Genomic DNA, 12711 nt, shown 5'->3' with positions numbered 1-12711 from the left:
ATAACAAACAAGGCTTAAAAATTAAAACTAGGCAGGAAAAAATTACAGAAATCAGCAGCCAGAAATCAGCAGCTGCATAATACAAAAGAGATTTCACAGATTCAGCCAGGTGAATTACAAAACAAAGCAAAAAGCACCTGCAAAAGGTAGGGAAATCCAAATTCAGATTTCTATAGTGTTGTTTTAAATGTCCAGTAACTAAACAAAATATTGCAAGACATGCAAAGAAAAAGGGACCCATATTCAAGATGTAAAACACACACACACACACACACACCTGAAAATGTCTTCTCGGACTTCAGGTTTAGCAAGACTTCAAAGATCTATTGTAAATATTTTTATAGAATAAGAGGAAACCAGGGGTATAGAGAATTACAGGAAATAATGGTATGAATGGCTTAACAAAGAAATATAAATTACTTTCTAAAAAGTACCAAAGGTAAATTTGGCAGTTGAAAAGTAAAATAACAAAAAAGTTCCTTAGAGAAGCACAAAGCAAATTTCACATGGCAATAAAAGGAAACAGTGAAATAACAGATTAACAGAAATTCATCAATCTGAATAACAGAAGGAAAATATTTTTTAAAAAATTAAAACAATCTTGGAGACTTAAGGGACAGATAAAATATAAGAACATACATGTAACGGGAATTCCATTAAGAAGAGAATTCCACCTGAAGAAATAATGGGCAAAAACTTACCAAATATGACAGAAAATATTATACCACAAATTCACTCAAGTTCAATGACCCTCAAATAGGATAAACACAAAGAAATAACACACATATATGTAAACTCTTGAGAGTCATCAAAGGCAAAGGACATTATGAAGACAGTAAGAGAAAAATTACTCATCAGACATGAAAACAACAGCATAAATTAACAGATGACTTATGAGAAACAATGGAGACCAGAAGCAATGGAATGACATTTAAAGTAAAGAAAGAAACTGTCAACAGATTCTCTACGTAGCGTTAATCCTCAAAAATGAATGTGAAATTGGCCGGGCGTGGTAGTCCACACCTGTAACCCTAGCACTTTGGGAGGCAGAGGCAGAGGGATCACCTGAGGCCAGGAGTTCGAAACCAGCCTGACCAACAAGGTGAAACCCCGTATCTATTAAAAAAGTAAATAAAAAATTAAACAAATGTGAAATGAAGACATTTCCAGAAAACTGAGAGAATTTTATGCTAGTAAGCTGCCTTATGATAAGTAACAAAAAAAGCCCTTCAAGATGAAGGAAAGCAACATCAAATTCACTGGAAAAAATAAGAACAGAAACGGTAAGTAGGTGAATATAAAAAATAAATGTTTTTCTCATTTCTTTGCAACTTTTTTTTTTTTTTTTTTGAGAGGGAGTTTCACTCTTGTTGCCCAGACTCCCAGGCTGGAGTTCAATGGCATGATCTTGGCTCACCACAACCTCTGCCTTCCGGGTTCAAGGGATTCTCCCTGCCTCAGTCTCCGGAGTACCTGGGATTATAGGCACCCACCACCACACCTAGCTAATTTTTGCATTTTTAGTAGAAACAGCAGTTTTGCCATGTTGGCCAGGCTGGTCTTGAACTCCTGACCTCAGGTGATCTGCCCACCTTGGCCTCCCAAATCGCTGGGATTATAGGTGTGAGCCACTGCGCCCAGCTGTTTTGTTGGGTTTACAATATACTTAAATGTTATGTATGGGGTGGGGGGTAGATAAAAGCAAAGTTCCTATATATTTTACTAGAATAAATTATTATTCTGAAGTAGATTATATTATTAATTAAACCACCAAAATACCACTCAAAAAAAAAGTAGCATCAGAAAAAGAAACCAGAATCAACATGGGTACCAGTGATTTCATGCCAAATGGCAGACTAGGAAGCTCTAGGGATCAGTTCCTCCACCAAGGCAAGCACTAAACTAGAAAGTGTGATTGGAATCAACTACTTCAGAATTCTGCGACCTAACAGGATATTTACAACAGAGGACACTGATCTCTGGTAAGAGAGTGGCCTGCATGAACCAAGTACAATCCTCCACCCCATCCTCAGCCCTGACAGCTGTGGAGAAAAGAGGCCCATGTGCGGGAGGCCGCTGCTAGGGCAGACAGCAGGGACCTTCTCTTTCCAAAATACAGGGTTGTGCATTTTGGTTGGTCTAGCAGTTTCCTAAGGGACCAGAATAGACACTTGCCTTGGTTTCATCCTTCTGAGACTGCAGCTGCTTTCCCAAGCAGCAGCCACTGGAAGATTTAAAGGGACAGAGCCAAAACAAGATCTACAGGAAGATTTAAAGAGACAGAATTCTTTTTTGGAAGGATAAGAGAGGGGAGAAGGTTCTATAGCCTTTGCACAAAGAAAAACTAAAGAAAACCAGGAAAATGATGTATGAACATAAGATTATCAACAAAAAGATAAATTGGACTTTTTCAAAAGGCCAATGTTTTGGGCATCAAAGGACACTATCAAGAAAGTAAAAAGAACCCAAAGAATGTGAGAAAGTATTTGCAAATCACATCTATTAAGGATTTACTATCCTGAATTTCTAAAAAGTTCTTACAATTCAACAACAACAACAAAAAATTCAAAAGTGGACAAAGACATGAAAAGTCATTTCTACATGTATTATAGAAATACAAACGACCAGTAAGCACATGAAGAAACGCTCAACATCACGAATCATTAGGAAGGGGCAAACCAAAACCACAATAAAAGTGCAAACCAAAACCACCTCACAACCACTAGGCTATTATCAAAAAGACAAAAAATAACAAATGCTGGCCAGGATGTAGAAAAACTAGGACCCCTCTAAACTGCTTGTGGAAATGTAAAACGGTACAGACTCTGTGGAAAACAACTTGGTGATTTCCTCAAAAGGCTGAACATAGGCCAGGCGCAGTGGCTCACACCTGGAATTCCAGCACTTTGGGAGACTGAGACGGGAGAATCACCTGAGGTCAGGAGTTCAAGACCAGCCTGGTCAACATGGTGAAACCCCGTCTCTACTAAAAATACAGAAAATAGCTTGGCATGGTGGTACATGCCTGTCATCCCAGCTACTTGGGAGGCTGAGGCAGAAGAATTGTTTGAGCCCAGGAGGCAGAGGTTGCAGTGAGCCGAGATCATACCATTGCCCCCCAAAATGGGAAAAAAATGCGAAACTGTCTAAAAAAAAAAAAAAAAAAAAAAAAAAAAAGGTTGAACATAGAATTAAAATATAACCCAGTAATTCCACTCCTAGGTATATACCCAAAAGAACTAAAACAGGGACGCAAATATTTGTATGCCAATGTTTATAGGGGCATTATTCACCATAGTCAAAAAGTGGAAACAACCCAAATCTTGGGTTACAATAGTCACCCCTCATAGTAGTCACAGTTCCAAGACCTCGCAGTGAGGACTGAAACTGTGGATAGTATCAAACCCTGTGTGTCTGTGTGTATATGTGTGTCTATGTATTGTTTTTTCATACACACACACAAACACACAAGATAAATTTAATATATAAATTAGGCACAGGAAGAGATAAATAACAAATAATAGAACAATGATAGCAATATACTATTCACAATTTCACAAATAGAAGATTTGTTCTTACCATAAATCTTAGGAACCTGCACATAAATTTTTTTTCTTTCATTTTACAAAAACTTTCACCTTTTCAACATAAAGAAGAAACTTCAAAACAGCTTCACTTTGGGATATCTGATAGCCAGCATCACTATTCTTGAGCTTTAGGGTCATTATTAAGTAAAATGGTTACTTGAACACAAGCACTGCGATACCAGTGACAGATGATCTGATAACCAAGACAGCTACTAAGTGACTAACAAACAGAAAGTGTATACAGCATGGAGACGCTGGACAAAATGATGATTCTCGTCCTGGGTGGGGCATCAAGGGATTTTATTACACTACTCAATATAGTAATTTAATAATTATCAATTGTTGATTTCTGATATTTTCCATTTAATATTTTCAGACTATAGCTGATCACAAGAAACTGAAAGCAGAGATGGGGGGGGCCTAATGTGATGGGATATTATTTGGCCATCAAAAGGAACAAAAGACGTGATACAAACTACACGGGTGAACATTAAAAATATGCTGAGTAAAAGAAACCAGGCAAAAAAGGACAAATATGCAATTCCACTTATATGAGGTATCTACAATAGGCAAAGTCATATAGAAGTGCGACTGAGCTTACCAGCAGCTGAGAGTACAATGAATAGGAAGTTACTGCTTAATGGTTACAAAGCTTTTGTTTAGGATGATGGGAAAGTTCTGGAAATAAGTACTGGTGGTTATACAACGTTGTGAATGTATTATAGTCACAATACTGTACACTGTATTTAAAATGGTAAACTTCACTATGTATATTTAACACAATTTATTTTTTAAAAAAATTATAACCCATGACCCAATAATTCTACTCTTAAGAACAGAGAGCTTCAGGTCAGGTGCAGTGGGTCAGGCCTGTAATCCCATCACTTTGGGAGGCCACAGCAGGTGGAGCACTTGAGTTCAGGAGTTCGAGACGAGCCTGGCCAACACGAGGAAACCCTGTCTGTTTTGTAAAACACAAAAAATAAGCCAGGCATGGTTGTGGGCACCTATAATCCCACCTACTTGGGAGGCTAAGGCAGCAGTATCGCTTGAACCTAGGAGGTAGAAGTTGCAGTGAGCTGTGATCGCATCATTGCACTCAGGCCTGGGTGATAGAGTAAGACTCTGTCACAAAAAAAAAAAAAAAAAAAAAAAAAAAGAATAGAAAGCCCCTTATATATGTGTACCAAGGAACTTACACAAGATGTTTATAGCTGAAAAACCAGAAATAAACACAATGTCCACTGACAGGGAAATAGATAAATTATTTGTGGGTTTTTGTACAATGTATAAGTGAAAATTAAATTATCTACAAGGCATGCAACAAAACAGGTAAGCTTAAAACATAAGAGAGGAAAACCAAGTCCCCCAAAACTACTTAGAGTTTGGTGTATATTTTTATAAAGTACAAAAACAAGCAAAACTCAATAAAATAGTTTGTTGAAATAGTCACATATGAAGCATAAAACCAGTTTTTTTTTTAAAAAGGAAAGACATAAAAATCATTGAGTAACAGTTATCTCTAGAAAAAGGGCACAGTTTGAGAGAGGCGGTGAGGGACACATTCGCAGATGCAAGGTACCTGTACTGCTTTAGTTCTTGGTTTGACAGTAGGTCTCTGAATGCTCCTAATAAATTATTCTTTACTAGTGTTATATGTTTTCTTCTTAAAAGAAAAAAAATCAACAGAGGGATTAAAATGGTAGACTAAAAATATTTATACAGCACAAAAGAATGCAGTGAAGGAGTAACAAAGGAATGTAAAAAACATCTTAAAAAATAAAAATGGCAGACATAAATGCAACCATAGCAATAATTACATTAAGTGTAAAGTCATTCAAATTTAAAAGAGGTTATCCAACTGTATAAAAAAGCAAGACGGGGCCGGGACAGTGACTCACGCCTGTAATCCCAGCACTCTGGGAGGCCAAGGCAAGCAGATCGCGAGTCGGGAGTTCAAAACCAGCCTGACCAACATGATGAAACCCCATCTCTACTAAAAATGCAAAAAAAAATCAGCTGGGCGTGGGGGTACGCACCTATAATCCCAGCTACTCAGGAGGCTGAGGCAGGGGAATTGCTTGAACCAGGGAGGTGGAAGGCTGCAGTGAGCCAAGATCACGCCACTGCACTCCAGCCTGGGTGACAGAGACTCCATCTCAAAAAACAAAACAAAAAAATTTAAAAAGCAAGATCTAATTATATTAGTCTAAGAGACCCACTTTAGATTCAAAATCAGGAGTTAGTTGAAAATAAGATCGTGGAAAAGATACATAATGCAAACTGTAACCATAAGAGAGCAGGAGTGATTTTATTAGTATGACACAAAATACAGACAAAGAGGAATATTTCATAATGACAATAGGGCAAATACATCTGAAAGATATAACAATTATGAAGCAGTCTAACAAAAGAGCCTAAAGATAAAGTGAAGCAAAAACACTTAAAAGTAAATAATTCAACAACAACATAGTTGGGAATTTCAATACTTGCTCTCAAAATTGATAGAACTCCTCGATATAAAACCAGGAAGACTTTAACAACTCAAAAACATACACTTAAGTGAAATTTATACAATACCCCATGGGTGCACCATACACACTCTTGTCAAGTGCACACAGAGCATTCTCCAGGACAGACCAGAAGCTGGGCCATAAAAAAGTCTCAATAAATTTCAAAACACTAACCTCATAAAAATTATTTTCTCCGACAGCAATGGACATAAGTTAGAGATCCAGAATAGAAACAAATCTGGAGAAACTTCAAGCATTTGGAGGCTAAACAAAACACTTTTAAATGGCCTCTAGGTCAAACAAGAAATCACAAGGGAAATCAGAACAAATTTTGAGCCAAATGAAAAAAGAAGAACAATGTATCAAAATTTAGGGGGTATCAGTAAAGCAGTGCTTCCAAAAAAATGTATGACTTTAAAATTCCTATATCAGAAAATACCTCAAACCAATAACCTAAGCTTCTAAGAAACTAGAGAAGGCTAGGCACAGTGGCTCACACCTGTAATCCCAACACTTTGGGAGGCCAAAGCAGGCAGATCACAAGGTCAAGAGTTTGAGACCATCCTGGCCAACATGGTGAAACCCCATCTCTACTAAAAATACAAAAATTAGCTGGGCGTGGTGGCACGCGCCTGTAGTCCCAGCTACTTGGGAGGCTGAGGCAGGAAAACTGCTTGAACCCAGGATCCAGAGGTTGCAGTGAGCCAAGATCACACCACTGTACTCCAGCCTGCGACAGAGCAAGACTTCATCTCAAAACAGTAAGAAACTAGAGGAGCAAAATAAACCTAAATCAAGCAGAAGGAAGGAAATGATAACATTAAAATGGAAATCCAGTAAAAGGGAAAACAGAAAAACAAATTTTTAAATGTCATTTAAATCAGGAACCGGCTGTTTTGAAGAAAAAAAAAAGCAACATAACAAATAAACCTCTAGACAGATGAGGAAAAACAAAACGATGGTGGTGCACCTTAGTCCCAGCTACTTGGGAGGCTGAGTTGAGAGAATCACTTGAACCCAGAAGGCAGAGGTTGCAGTGAGCTGAAATAGCGTCACTGCACTCCAGCCTGGGTGACAGAGACTCTGTCTCAAAACAAAATTTTAAAAAATAATAAAATAAAAGGATTGTGGGGAATATTACTAAATTATTTATACTAAAATTTGGTAACTTAAAAATTGACAAAAAGACTATCAGAGCTCAATAAAGAATTAAAAAAAAAAACCTCAGTAATTCTCTATAAACATAACTGAATTTGTACATTCAAAATCTTCCTACTAAAAAAATTCTCTAGGCCCAAAAGGCTTCACTGGCAAATTCTACCAAACACTTAAGGAAAAATAAAACCAATTCTACACAAACTTCACCCCAAAACTGAAGAGAGAATACTTCCCAACTCATTCTATCAGGCAAGCAATACTCTGATATCAAAACAAGATAAAGATTACAAAAAGCAAAAACTAAGAAAGATTACAAGGAACATGTAATGTCCCTGATGAACAATATGCAAAAGTTAAGAACAAAATTTTAGCAAACTGTATCCAACAACATATAAGATAATGCATTATAATCAAGTGGGTTTTATCCCAGGAATGCAGTTGATTTAATATCCAATAGTCAGTAAATATATTTCACCATATTGAACCATAAAGAACAACCAAATGATCTCCATGGATACAAACAAGTATTTGATAAAATGTAACACTCATTCCTATTGGAAACTCTTAGAAAACCAGGAACAGAAGACTAAAGAATGCTTTCCACACAAAACAGGTACCAAAACAAGGATGTGACCATACAGTCCAATAACCCCACACAGTGAGATTATTAAAGACTTTCAAATCAATCATACCTCAACTTCTTACTATCCTGCTCTGAATATGAGTACAGGTATATAGGCTTTATGTTGTTGGGGTCGAATTTATATTCAGTATTGTTATATTTCATGTATGTTCCCTATAACGGCAGCCTTTTAAAAAACTTTTATTTTTTAAGCATTAACATATTTATCAGGTATCATACTGCATCCTTATTCCACTAATGCATCTTACTCTTATTTTCTCATTTAAGTCTTTCCTATTGATTTTAAATGCATTTGTTCCAAGCAGAATACTAATTTATCTTTCACTTTAGACTTTTACAAAGAAATTCATACTTTATTTTATGCCTTTTATAAAATTTTATGAAATTTTTTTTTTTGAGTTGGAGTTTCGCTCTTGTTACCCAGGCTGGAGTGCAATGGCGCAATCTCGGCTCACCGCAACCTCCGCCTCCTGGGTTCAGGCAATTCTCCTGCCTCAGCAGGAGAATTTCATATATGTAGTGTGTATATATTTTATTCCTGAATGATCAAAGATAGCTTAACAAATCTACATTTAATATATTATTGCCGGGCGCGGTGGCTCAAGCCTGTAATCCCAGCACTGTGGGAGGCCGAGGCAGGTGGATCACGAGGTCAAGAGATCGAGACCATCCTGGTCAACATGGTGAAACCCTGTCTCTACTAAAAATACAAAAACACTAGCTGGGCATGGTGGCGCGTGCCTGTAATCCCAGCTACTAAGGAGGTTGAGGCAGGAGAATTGCCTGAACCCAGGAGGCGGAGGTTGCGGTGAGCCGAGATCGCGCCATTACACTCCAGCCTGGGTAACAAGAGCGAAGCTCCGTCTCAAAAAAAAAAAAAAAGAAAAAAAAAAACTGTCTACAGAGTATATTCTATAAATATATATATATATATATTTAATAATATATATAATTAACTTAAAACGTATATTAACTATAGATTTATTTTTATGAAAAGACTTGATTCTCCATAAGAAAAATAGTTCTATGTTATTTGAATATACTCAGAAGACAGGGTCATGTCCATTTGATTCAGTCTTGAGGTGCTTTTTAAAAATCATACATGTACCTACATTTTAAGACATCAACTTTCTTTCCCCTTTGTTACTACCTTTTCAAATGCACATTCATCAATCAATCCCTAAAGAATTGGGAGATCATTTTGAATACAAGTAACTTCTCAGGGTTTTCTTGTCTTTCATCTGGATAAATACCCTATCACACGAGATCATGTCCTGGGAATTTCAGACTATACAAACTCCAAGAAAACAATCATCTATTTTAAACACTTTTTTTTTTTTTTTTTTGAGACAAAGTCTTGCTCTGGTGCCCAGGCTGGAGTACAGTGGCACAATCTCAGCTCACTGCAACCTTCTCCTCCTAGGTTCAAGCGATTCTCCTGTCTCAGCCTCCCGAGTAGCTGAGTAGCCTCCCAAGTAGGCACGCACCACCAGGCCTGGCTATCGCACTTGGCCAATACTTTTATTTAAATACTTAAAGTATTAATACTTAAATATTTAAGGCATAAATACTATTTCTTTTCTGAGTTACCTAAGGCATATCTCATCAAATAATTTAAAGCATTAAAAACCTTATTGCATTTCTGGAAAAGTAGTAGTGTCTTATAAAGATGTGCCCCGGGAGGCCACGGCACCTAGGTTCCAAGTCCAGCTCCATTTTGGATGATTTACAGCAAGTTAAATAATTTTCAAATTTTTGGCCAGGCGTGGAGGCTCACGCCTGTAATCCCAGCACTTTGGGAGGCCAAGGTGGGAGAATCATGAGGTCAGGAGATCAAGACCATCCTGGCCAACATGGTGAAACCTCGTCTCTACTAAAAATACAAAAATTAATTGGGCATGGTGGCATGCATCTGGAGTCCTAGTTACTCTGGAGGCTGAGGCAGGAGAATCACTTGAACCCAGGAGACGGAGTTTGCAGTGAGCCGAGATCATGCCACTGTACTCCAGCCTGGTAACTGAACAAGACTCCATCTCAAAAAAAAATTTTTTTTTTCAATTTCTAAATCTTTCAGATTAAAAGAATTCAAAGAATTCAGTGTAAGATTCTTCATCTTTTGTTATGACAGTAAAATGCTGTTTAAAGTGTTCTGATGAAAGACTCCCAGGTTTTAATGCTGGCTTTGCCACTTATCAGCAATGTGACTAAGACAAGTTACTTAACCTCTCTTTCCTTCAGTATCTCTATCTGCAAAATGGAGACAATAATAGTACATTAAAGTTGGTGTGAGGCCGGGCGCCGTGGCTCACGCCTGTAATCCCAGCACTTTGGGAGGCCGAGGCGGGTGGATCACGAGGTCAAGAGATCGAGACCATCCTGGTCAAAATGGTGAAACCTCGTCTCTACTAAAAATACAAAAAATTAGCTGGGCATAGTGGCGCATGCCTGTAATCCCAGCTACTCAGGAGGCTGAGGCAGGAGAATTGCCTGAACCCAGGAGGCGGAGGTTGCGGTGAGCCAAGATTGCGCCATTGCACTCCAGCCTGGGTAACAAGAGCGAAACTCCGACTCAAAAAAAAATAAAAATAAATAAAAAATAAAGTTGGTGTGATGACTAAATGAATACAGATTAAGTTCTACAACAATGAACTGGCACATATAAGAAAAATTCAAATTCTCTCTCATACCACATAGAATTTTAATGGTTGATCTAAAATTCTCAACTATATTCAATAATTCAAAGTTTTATTAGTCTAAAGTTATTAGACTAAACTGCTCTTTTTTTTTTTTTTTTTTTGAGACAGAGTCTCACTCTGTTGCCAGGCACTAGGCTGGACTGCAGTGGCACAATCTCGGCTCACTGCAACCTGCAACCTCCGCCTCCCAGGTTCAAGCAACTCTCCTGCCTCAGCCTCCTGAGTAGCTGGGACTACAGGCGCACTCAGGCCCAGCTAATTTTTGTATTTTTAGTAGAGACGAGGTTTCACCATGTTGGCCAGGATGGTCTCAATCTCTTGACTTCATGATCCGTCCGCCTTGGCCTCCCAAAGTGCTGGGATTACAGGCTTGAGCCACCAGGCCCGGCCTCATTTTTTTAATTAGTTGGATTTTTATGATATTTGAAGATTATTTCCATTATAATTTCACTAGATATTGGCCAGGGGTAGTGGCTCACACCTGTAATCCCATCACTCTGGGCCAAGGCAGGCAGATCACTTGAGGTCAGCAGTTCAAGACCAGACTGGCCAACATGGTAAAAAATCATCTCTACTAAAATTACAAAAATTAGCCAAATGTGGTGGCCCACACCTGTGGTCCCAGCTACTCAGGAGGCTAAGGCAGGAGAATCACTTGAACCTGGGAGGCAGAGGCTACAGTGAGCCAAGGTTGTGCCACTGCACTCCAGCCTGGGTGATAGGGAGAGACTCTGTCTCAAAAAAAAAAATAAAAATAAAAATAAATTTCACTACATATAGTCCAAAGCAAGGCAATCTAGCCACTACGTTAACCATTATCTTTCTTGGCTCAACTCTTGGAATCTATTTAAAGAGAGGAAAAACATCTAATTACTATCAGAACCACAGATGAGATGTATGCATAACTCTGCTCAAATCCTTATTCTTCTGCCATACCTTGGTTATAGTCACTTAGGCTTCAACTATCTCCTAGTCCTAAATTCCTACTAGACAATCAATAGAACTATTCATTTTGCCTGATATTGTTAGTAATCCTTTTCAAACACTGCTTTAATTCCCTAACTTAAAATGTATATAAAGAAAAAAATAGGCCAGGCAAATGGCACATGCCTTAATCCCAGCACTTTGGGAGGCCGAAGCAAGCAGATCACTTAAACTCAGGAGTTTGAGACCAGCCTGAGCAAAAATGGCAAAACCCCATTTCTACAAAAAAAAAAAGAAAAAAAAAAAGTAAGTATATATATATATATACACAAAAATTAGCTGAAGGTGACAGTGCGTGTCTATAGTCCCAGCTATTCAAAAGGCTGAGGTGAGAGGACCATTTGAGCCTGGGAGGCTGAGACTACAGTGAACTGAGATCATACCACTGCACTCCAGGCAGGGCAACACAGTGAGATCCCAAGAAAGAGAAGAAAAGAACCGGCGCGGTGCCTCGTACCTGTAATCCTATCACTTTAGGAGGCTGAGGTGAGTGAATCACCTGAGGTCAGGAGTTTGAGACCAGCCTGGCTAACATGGTGAAACCCCGTTTCTACTAAAAATACAAAAAATTGGGCCGGGCACGGTGGCCCACCCCTGTAATCCCAGCACTTTGGGAGGCTGAAGTGGGCAGATCACGAGGTCAAGAGATCGAGACCATCCTGGCCAATATGGTAAAATCCAGTCTCTACTAAAAATACAAAAATTAGCTGGGCATAGTGGCGCATGCCTGTAGTCCCAGCTACTCAGGAGGCTAAGACAGAAGAATCATTTGAACCCAGGAGGCAGAGGTTGCAGTGAGCTTAGATGGTGCCACTGCACTCCAGCCTGGTGACAGAGCAAGACTGTGTCTTTAATACACACACACACACACACACACACACACACACACACACACACAAAATTAGCCAGGTATGGTGGTGTGCACCTGTAATCCCAGCTACTTTTGGGAGGCTGAGGCAGGAGAATCACTTGAACCTGGGAGGCAGAGGTTGCAGTGAGCAGAGATCACACCATTGCACTGCATCTTGGGCAACAAGAGCGAAATGCCATCTCAAAAGAAAAAGAAAAAAGGGGAAGGAAAAGGAAAAAGAAAAAGAAAAGGAAAAGGAAAGGGAAAGGAAGAAAAAAGG

The 12711-nt window shown here is 38.7% G+C and overlaps 1 protein-coding gene across 13 annotated transcripts in view; it reads right to left on the bottom strand.

Annotated features, from left to right (window-relative positions):
- The window catches only part of BIRC6 (baculoviral IAP repeat containing 6), a 258154-nt gene that overhangs the window by 181309 nt on the left and 64134 nt on the right, over positions 1–12711 (bottom strand). The window lies entirely within an intron of this gene.

This window comes from Sapajus apella, unplaced genomic scaffold (genome assembly GCF_009761245.1).
Source record: "Sapajus apella isolate SASKATOON/1434 unplaced genomic scaffold, GSC_monkey_1.0 scaffold44, whole genome shotgun sequence".
Lineage (NCBI taxonomy): Eukaryota > Metazoa > Chordata > Mammalia > Primates > Cebidae > Sapajus > Sapajus apella.
Note: the sequence above shows the minus strand (reverse complement) of the source record. Positions and strands in the feature narration are given on the sequence as shown.